Raw genomic sequence first — 9,783 nt, 5'->3', positions numbered from 1 at the left:
TACGCCTATTCCTTCTAGGCGACCCCGTCCTCATTTTCCCACAATTAAAAACAAAGAGACTGATGAATTACATACATTGTTTAATAAATTAATACTTGGATGATTTCCGAAAATAGGTTGGTTGAATGAATGAATGGATGGATGGATGAGTTAAGAAAATGAAACAGGGAAAAAGCTTGAAGCTGTAGTTTGTGTAATACCGCGGGTAGTCGGTAGGTGGTACCGCTGCCAAAGTCGCTTTACAGCTGGTAAGGAGGAGGGATCAGGATAAGCTGCTCCTTCTCCAGCTTCGGCACAGGGAGACAACATGGCGATGTAGGGAGCTTCACTGGATTTCTCTTTCTGGATTGGTTGAGAGACATTGGCAAATTGTGCTCTGGATCGACGAATTCGAAGTCCACCGCAACGGACATCGCGGAGCTCTTCGCTCACGAGCCGCCCCGGGAGCGCGCGGCGTGCGCGGTGATTGAGGGCGTGGAGAGAGTTAGAAGATCGGGATCAGCAGTGGAAGTGCGAGCGGGATTACGACAGTGTGTCGTGCGGCTCGCGGGCTGCGGTGAGTGCGGGGCGCCGTTGGGCTGGGAGCGGGGCTGGGGCCTCAGTGTGTATGTATGTGTGTCTGTTTCGGAGCAACACCCGCCTTGCCCTTTCTTGCTTGTCAGTAACCTCGTGGGAATGGGAGACCTGAGAGAGAGAGAACGCGCATTCGCTTCAGTCATCTCGTGGGTTGCAGAGTATGTGGGTGGGTGTGTGCGTGCGTGAGCGTGTGAAAAAGAATGTGCGCGTGTGTCCCGACGCTTGTGTATATGTGGCTCTCTCTGAGGGGCGGATGTGTTCCCCATAAAGACCGAAGTAGATACTAGGTGTGAATGCTTCATATTGAAACTGCAGGTGTGGAATTATTGTTTTATACGTGTTGTTGCAAAGCTGTGGACCAGGCACCTCAGATTATACTGTTTTTGATTGTCAGAGGAAGCAGCTCTAGCTTACCAACGGTACTACTAGAACAGCTTTTTCATTGTCATTTACACTGTACCGGTGGTCGTTATTAATTGGGGTCTGGAGGCCTCTGGTTCCACTATATGCTGGATTTGGGACCTCCTGATTTATTATCCATCAGGGTTCTGCGAGTTCTGGATTGGATACCTCTTTCCACTGGATCCCAGACTCTCTGTTTAACAGCTAGGCATTCTGACTTGGATGAGGTAGCCTTTGCCCTGATTTGTTCTGCACCAGGATGCCTCATTGCTCGTTTATGTATATCATGGGCCTTTTGGCCTAAATATCACTTTACCCTTGCTGGGTTAGGGAAGCATTTCTTGCAGCATTCCTATCCATATTTATCTGCAGTTTTGTGCTTTTAGGCTACTGAATTGACCTGTTTGGCCCCATGCTTGGGGTCCATGAGCTAATTTTAGATCTGAAAGGCGGAAGCGGGTCAGCCAGGAAGGAAGGAAATGTTTAATGTGTGAATGTGAGTTCGTTCCCTGTCTTTCCCTGCGAGCCAGTACTTGAATCAGCAGTCTGGCTCTGAAACTGTGTTGCTGCCAGCATCCTTGAGGCACTTCTAGATAGAATGATTTCCAGCAAGTACTGCCTAACAGGTGACAGGGAAATGGATTCAATGTGGGTAACAGATGCAATACAGTCTTGCTAGTCCAATTATACTTTGGTTCTGGATTTCCTAAACCAGCTGTTGATAATTTCCCTTGAAATATCTGAGTGGGTTGTTCATTTATGTTTCATCCAAACTTGTGTGCACTGATATTGGAAGTAGTTTACTGGTAATTCTTTAAAGATCTCATTTCAGTATTGTGTAACATTTTTCAGACATAGTTAAAGAGGCTTTCTAAATGTTTCAAGGGCATTGCCACCTCATGGAACAATATATTCCCCCATTCTCTATGTTTACATACTTCTTACATGGTAGCACAGTGGCTCAGTGGTTAGTGCTGCTGCTTCACTGGAATCCTGTCCCATTTGCTGTCTATGTTTTTAGAATATTCTTTCCATGTCCGTATGTGTTTGTTTTTTTTTTGTTTTTTTTTGTCCAGGTTATCTAGCTTTTCTTCTATATCTTAGATGTTTGTGATAGGCTAATTGACACATCTAAACTGGCCCTGTATAAGTGTTTGTGTGCAAGTATCCTGCAGTGGGTTAGCACCCTTTCCAGAGTTGTTTCCAACTTTAAATTTGATGTTCCCAAGGTGGTCTCTGGCTTCCCAGGACTTTGAGTTAGATAAAATGGGATAGAAATTGGATGGATGCTATTTCCACAACAGAGCTGTGATGGAACAAATGCCGTTAGCCTTAAGAGCATGACAGATGGTAGCCTTGGATTGCATACCGCTTAGTTACTGGGTGTTCTCAAACACATACATAGACCCTCACTTGTGTAAACACAACATTTATGTCTGTGGGATCTGAGGGGAAACCAGCAAACCCACTGTTTACAACAGGGAGAATATACAAACTCCACCTAGACTCAAACTTGCAAAGCAATGTTTTTTCGGAGCTTTGAAGATGATACAGTATACTAACCACTGCTCCAACTTGTCATACAGAATGTTCAGTCCTGTATATTGGGAGTTGCTGACACAGTCCTACAATGACTCCATATATGTGTTTATATGGATACTGTATGTGATGGTTCAGTCAGCATTTGGTTGCTGCTGTTATGGGATTTCTGGTGCAGTGTACTGACAATTAGGTGACCCAAGTAAAGGTGATTTGATATGCCTGTGAAAAATATAAGCTGTCAGGAAAGCATATTTTTTTCTGGGAATTTATCACCTTTTCTTTTTTCTTATTTTGTCTGAGTGTAGTGACAAGTGGATATTTGATGTTGTGGTTTTTTTTTCGGGTTCTCATTAATTAAGATTTCTGCTTATCATTATGTTATGGTTTTGCCAAAAATGGTGTTCTTTCCTCGGAAGAAAAATTAAACAATTTTTAGGTTTCTGGACATAGTATTCCAGCCATCCATCCATTTTCCAACCCGCTGAATCCGAACACAGGGTCACGGGGGTCTGCTGGAGCCAATCCCAGCCAACACAGGGCACAAGGCAGGAACCAATCCCAGGCAGGGTGCCAACCCACCGCAGGACATAGTATTGTCTGTATTAATTTTTTATATATATAACTAGCAAAATGCCCGGGCTTTGCAGCGGCGAAGTACTGCTTGAAAATTTTTATTAAGAAGAAAAGTAAACCTTTTTAAACTGAGGGAAAATATACCAATAATTATTTGTTAAGGATCTCTTTGTATACCACGTTGTCAGTTCGGCCCTCCGGTTGTAATATGACCAAGCTGTGCGCTGAGCTTACTCTTGAGCATGCAACGTATAGTTGGCCATGTGAAAAGCAATCTTGCCTCAAATCAATGCCAACCTTTTGTAGGGTCTGACCCTGAGACTTATTAATTGTCGTTGCGAAGCAGGGCCTTACTGGAAATTGGAGGCGTTTAAATTTAAATGGGTTTCATCGATAACTTCGCATCCAGCTTTTGAGAGTTTAAACATTCATAAACATCAAAGTGTCCACTACTCAAATCGTCACCTGTGAATCTAAGATGTTTAAGAGGCATTGGCGGTTGTCCAAAGGTGTAAAATATTTGGCCATTTCAGTACATATACAAGCGACAACCGAACAATTCAGCGGCAGCCATCAACTCACATGCAGAACCATAGGTGAAGGGCTTAAGCATTTCACTCTTATAGTGCTCCTGTGTAGTATAATTATCTCCTCTACTGTCATCAGTCCACACCTTGAACCTGTCCCAGTCATTCAAAACATAAGACACAATGTTCCTCCGGATATCAAGAGTGAGCGTGATATGGCCGTGCAGTATGTAACACAGAGAATGGAAAAGGCAGTCGCCATCTCCGGGCATGTAAACCACTCGGTAAGTGACAGTTCATTGATCGATGGTGATCACCTCGATAGACATGTTAATGGGGGTACGGTTGGAACGATAAAGGGTACCCGAACAACATAATCTAAATCTAAAATACCTACACAATAACTATAATTGTAATAAATGAACAATAAAACAGCGGAGAAGCTGTGGATTAAATAAAAAGGCTGCTGTTATCATCAGGGAGACGTGAATACCGTGGCGAAGCAAGGAAAGGAATGAAGAGACCGGAGCGATGGACGGCCTTATATAGGCAGGCAGCCAACTACGTGGGAGGCGTGGGGATGGGGGACCCGACACCGCCTCACATGGCGACCGAGCTGCAGGCTATGGACGTATATATGTATGTAAGTAGGATTCAGTTAGCGTTGGGAACCCACGTACCAAATTTCTTGAAGATGGGCCCATAAGTAACAAAGACCGTTGGAAAGTTCAATATGACGGCCGACAGTGGCGTCATACCACCGAAATAAGTACGTACATTGGTTTCGGTTAGCGCAGGGAAGCTGCCTACCAAATTTTGTGAAGATGGGGCCATAAATAAGAAAGTTTAACATGGCGGACGTTGTCGACTGTTATGACCGTTACGTGTAGAATTTCGAAATGAAACCTGCTTAACTTTTGTAAGTAAGCTGTAAGGAATGAGCCTGCCAAATTTCAGCCTTCTATCTACACGGGAAGTTGGAGAATTAGTGATGAGTGAGTCAGTGAGGGCTTTGCCTTTTATTAGTATCTATACATATTAATAAAAGGCAAAGCCCTCACTGACTGACTGACTGACTCATCACTAATTCTCGAACTTCCCGTGTAGGTGGAAGGCTGAAATTTGGCAGGCTCATTCCTTACAGCTTACTTACAAAAGTTAGGCAGGTTTCATTTCGAAATTCTACGCGTAATGGTCATAACTGGAACATGTTTTTTATCCATATACTCTAATGGAGGAGGCGGAGTCACGTATCGCGTCATCACGCCTCCTACGTAATCACGTGAACTAAAAACAAGGAAGAGATTTACAGCACGAGTCAAACGCGGAAACGAAGGTAAATGACGTTAATTTTTGAGTGTCTTTTAATACTGTGTAAGCATACATATTAACACATGTGCAATTAAACGTGTGCATTTACGGGGTGATTTCTCAGGCTTAAAAGCTCGCCTTTTATCAAACGCGGGAACAAAGGTAAATTACGTTGTTCACTGTCTTTTAATACTGTGTACGCATACATATTAACATGTGCAATTAGACGTGTGCATTTACAAGGTGATTTCTCAGGCTTAAAAGCTTGCCTTTTACTAAAAAGGTAAATGCAAAACTATTTTCAATCATTCTATGATCTGCTCCTCACAACTGAAGGCACCGTGGCTGATGTTACGTCACTTGATGGCCAACCATAAGCGTTACCTGGTAGGTAACCAGGCACTCACTTCACTCCCTTACGAGAATCGAACCTCTGAGGTTTTCTTTTGTTCTTAATTAAAATTTAAAAGCAATACTTCACCGTTGCTAAGCCCCTCTAGCGCTGACGTCCGAGGTTCGATTACCGTAAGCAAGTGCAGTGAGTGTGTACGCCTGATGAGCCAAGAATAAGGGGGAAAGACGTGTCGCGTACTCTTTGCATTATTTGACAGTAAACTATTTTCAACCTTTCTATGATCTGCTTCTCACAACTGAAGGCACCGTGGCTGATGTTACCTCAGTTGCTGGCCAACCATAAGCGTTACCTAGTAGGTAACCAGCCACTCACTTCACTCCCTTACGGGAATCGAACCTCGGACGTCAGCGCTACAGGCAAACTGCATTTTGAGTTTACTTGTGTTATATTTGACTAATGGTTAAATGTGTTTGATGATCAGAAACATTTTGTGTGACAAACATGCAAAAGAATAAGAAATCAGGAAGGGGGCAAATAGTTTTTCACACCACTGTATGCTCCATGCCAAGGAAGACTCATTCAAGGACAGGACACCATCTTTACTACTAATGTTGTGTACAAAGAAATATTCCAATAAACCATTACTCTGTGCCAAACACTGTATTGTTTGCTTTCTATATGCATCATCCACACCTGCACACTATTCTATATCTCATTCATACATCTCACTCTTTGTCATGCCCCAACGCCAGGGGTTGGCGAGCGAAGCCCCCTAGTGTATATGTGTATATATATATATATATATATATATATATATATATATATATATATATATATATATGTATGTGTGTGTATGTGTATATGTATATATGTATGTGTGTGTATGTGTATATGTATATATGTATATGTGTGTGTATGTACTGTATCTGTGTATATATATCTGTATATATATTTGGATGTGTATATGTATATATATATGTATATATATATGTATATGTAGATATGTGTATATGTAGATATGTATATATGTATATGTATATTTATGTTTATGTGTGTGTATATTATATATATATATAAGACAGCAACACTCATAACAATAACAACACAATTACATTGACAATCATGTTACGTTATTTTTAAAATGTTTCCTTTTCTTTTTCATAACCTCTTTAACACACTACTTCTCCGCTGCGAAGCGCGGGTATTTTGCTAGTAGATATATACACACATACATTAGGGAGCATTGCCCCCTACATGCTTCGCTCGCCAATGCCCGGGCCTGCGTTATGCTCTAGCCTCTTTGCGGTACTACCGCTCGTGTATGGGGATGCGGATGTACAATTTTAAACAGATTATTTTCATGGGAATTGTTACATATGTATAATAGAACTATTTTAAATTACAGCGAGTAATTAACCATATTAAAAAATAGTAAAACGCAATAATTTGAAAGTAAATTATGTTTCATGTTGTGTTAGATGTATTTGTTGCGTAATACGGTTTTGTTCTGTTTGGCTTTGAAATTAACATGCAAATACTTTTTAAACTTATACAATTTTTACTATAAAACTTTAGTAAAAACGATTTTTTGAATTAAATTTTCGTCAATATTGCTTTGAATTTTGATTCTGTATTTGGACTTTCATCATGACAACGCAAATTATAACTGCCTGTGATTGAATTTTGTTTTTCTCTCTATTAAATAAAACAGCTTTTTAGAATGTTTGGCTCTGAGATTTGTTAGTATTTGCAAAAGCTGTTCTAATGGGAAAATGTTAACGTTTTAATACGAATGGCATATCAAGACCTCCTTTGTTGTCTGTTATCCATGGAAGATGTATCCAAGAAAGATAATGTAGTACATCCTTCTTTCTACAGTAATTCATGCGATGAACGACTGGACGGTGTTAACGGTTATAGATTTATAGATTTTCTTTGGGATATTGTAAGTTGATGTTTTCATCTTCTGCATGATCACAATCAACTGTTTCAGAATAGTCTATTAATATGCATTTAACCAATTTGCCGTGTAATTGATCATCATTTTTGGCATTAATTAATTTGACTTCATTGTTTCTCGATGCTAGAATTGCCCATGTACTAATTTTTTTTTTTTTGTTGATAACCCTTTGTGATGAAGCTTAAAGTGAGGAAAACATTAAAATTTATAAGAGCTGAGCGTGCAGGAACTGTGTCTGTCAAAAGCATTCAGACGAATGAGAGGTGAGAGTACCATGTGTGAGATTGAATATGGTTGAGAGGATGGTGTGATTGATTAATTAATTAATTAATTATGGTAATTATTTATACTCCAGTGTAGAATACTGCAGATACAGTTGCACACAGAGGATGTGCACCCTGGTCTGTTTGTAGTTCAGGCATTCTGTGCATGACACTGCATGGTTTTTTTTTTTCTTTGCCTATACATATTGATCTTGCAAATATTTCCATTTATGCCTATACAAACTTTCATCTTTGCCCAAGGTTTAGGTGTTTTCTCACCATTAATCGGTGCATGTTTGGCTATCTCTGTGTGCTTTTACTGTTGGATTATGTAGATGTGGAGAGTAAAGAATCATTTTATGCAACTGTTCCTCGAATGATTCTATGTTGTCTTGTCTGGCACATGTACAGTTGACATGCGCAGGACCACGTGGTTGCCGGCACAAGTGTTTGTGCACTTGAACTGCTGATGAAATTTACATTCATTGCAGACCCTCATAACAATCCGGTACATGCTAAGTATAAATATGGCCATGAGATTCAGCTTCTGTGGTGGGCTGGCACCCTGCCCGGGGTTTGTTTCCTGCCTTGCGCCCTGTATTGGCTGGGATTGGCTCCAGCAGACCCCCATGACCCTGTAGTTAGGATAAAGCGGGTTGGGTAATGGAGGAATGGATTCAGTTTTATAAACATATATTCTGTTCAGTTTATGCAGGTAGGACAGGATCGGGAAAACAAGTTTGGGAATTACTCTGTTCATGTGAATGTTGACTAAAGTGTTAACTAGTAGAATGACATGCAGAAACCTCTGTCCAACTGTATTATAGCCTTTCTTACCGTTTTAATTGATTTAGATTTCTCCGGTTCTACCTGGTGTATATGGCACCAATGCCCTCTCGTTATGTTGCAGGATTTTTGTGTGGTTGATTGGCATCCATTACTACATTTTGACCATGGTAAACGCCATACACTCAAAGAATAATTACTCTGAAAGCTGTTAGACATCAAATGCTACTCTAATATGAGAAAAGGCTGTTCTTAATTATGATAGGTGATATACAGAGAGACATTGGCCATTGTTATCTGTTTGACCTATTGAATGTTTAAGTTTTGTTTTGCCTGTTGTGCAATATTTTTACTTAACAGCTGAAACCTTTAAAGTCTCAGCTTTCAAACTTGATTCTGTATGATAATAGCTGCTATTTCTGAGTACATCCCTGAAGTGCTTTCCTTTTCATAAATTCTCTGCCAGAGTTTAAACCAACTTTTGTTTTCTTGTGCTATCTGCTGATACTGCTGATTAGAAGTGAGATTGAATACAATGTTGTATATTCCTATGTAAAGAAACCACACAGATAAGAAGAATAAAGACATATTTACTTTGCTTTAAAAAAAAAAAACACTTCAATGAATTTTTAATATGAAAATGTGTTCCAAAACTGTTTATTACAATATAGGGTTGTAAGTGTCCAGAGCCAATCCCTGTAACACACAACATAAGATAGAAAGAAAATGATCCCAGTTTTCAGATGAAGGTGGAAACTGGAGTGCCTGGAGAACACCCTCACAGAGAGAGGGTGCATGTGCTGAATAAACAGATAAAGCTACTGGAAGAGGACTAGAGCCCAGGCCTTTGAGGCAGTAATGCTACATTTTTGCACATTTGTACTGTACTGTCCCCAATTGTAAAATAATTGAACATTTATGCAATCATTATCAATAAAGAGTTGAATAGCTACAGCATATGTTTATCTGAATCAAACAGAGTACATGGAGTAAATATTTCACCTGGGTTTTAACACACTAGCAATGTCTAAGTCAGTTTTCAATGCACAGCTCGACTATTTGTAGCAATCAGAAGTCCATTACCATCTAGTGAGCCAGAATCTAATTTTAAATATTATTTTAACAAAACCAGCAGTAGGAATAAGTAAAACTTGAAGTTTGCTTACTTACAAAAAATGAACAGTGTCTAATTTTTATGGTAGTTTCATTTTAATGGAGAGGGAGAGGAAGAGACAGAATATCAACCAAAAATCCTGACAGAACACATCACATAAAAATTATAAATTTGATTTGCGTGTCATTGAGAGAAACAAGCATTTGATCCCCTACAACCCAGCCAGAATTCTGTCTCCCACAGATTGGCTGTGTGCCCATGTTGCACACACATTACAGTCAATCAATCAATCAATCAGTCAGTTACAGATACTCCTGATCACAACTTATGTGTATAAAACACACCTGTCCACAGAATCAATTTCTTCTATTCCA

General features: G+C 40.0%; 1 protein-coding gene across 1 annotated transcript in view; it reads left to right on the top strand.

Moving 5' to 3' along the window:
- The first annotated feature begins 245 nt into the window (after nucleotides 1–245).
- The window catches only part of ptpra (protein tyrosine phosphatase receptor type A), a 237,339-nt gene continuing 227,801 nt past the window's right edge, over nucleotides 246–9,783 (top strand). The window contains exon 1 of the mRNA XM_028804668.2: nucleotides 246–556. The gene's annotated coding sequence lies outside the window, so the exon portion shown is untranslated. The remainder of the gene's footprint in view (nucleotides 557–9,783) is intronic.

This window comes from Erpetoichthys calabaricus, chromosome 7 (assembly GCF_900747795.2).
Source record: "Erpetoichthys calabaricus chromosome 7, fErpCal1.3, whole genome shotgun sequence".
Classification (NCBI taxonomy): Eukaryota; Metazoa; Chordata; class Cladistia; order Polypteriformes; family Polypteridae; genus Erpetoichthys; species Erpetoichthys calabaricus.
Note: the sequence above shows the minus strand (reverse complement) of the source record. Positions and strands in the feature narration are given on the sequence as shown.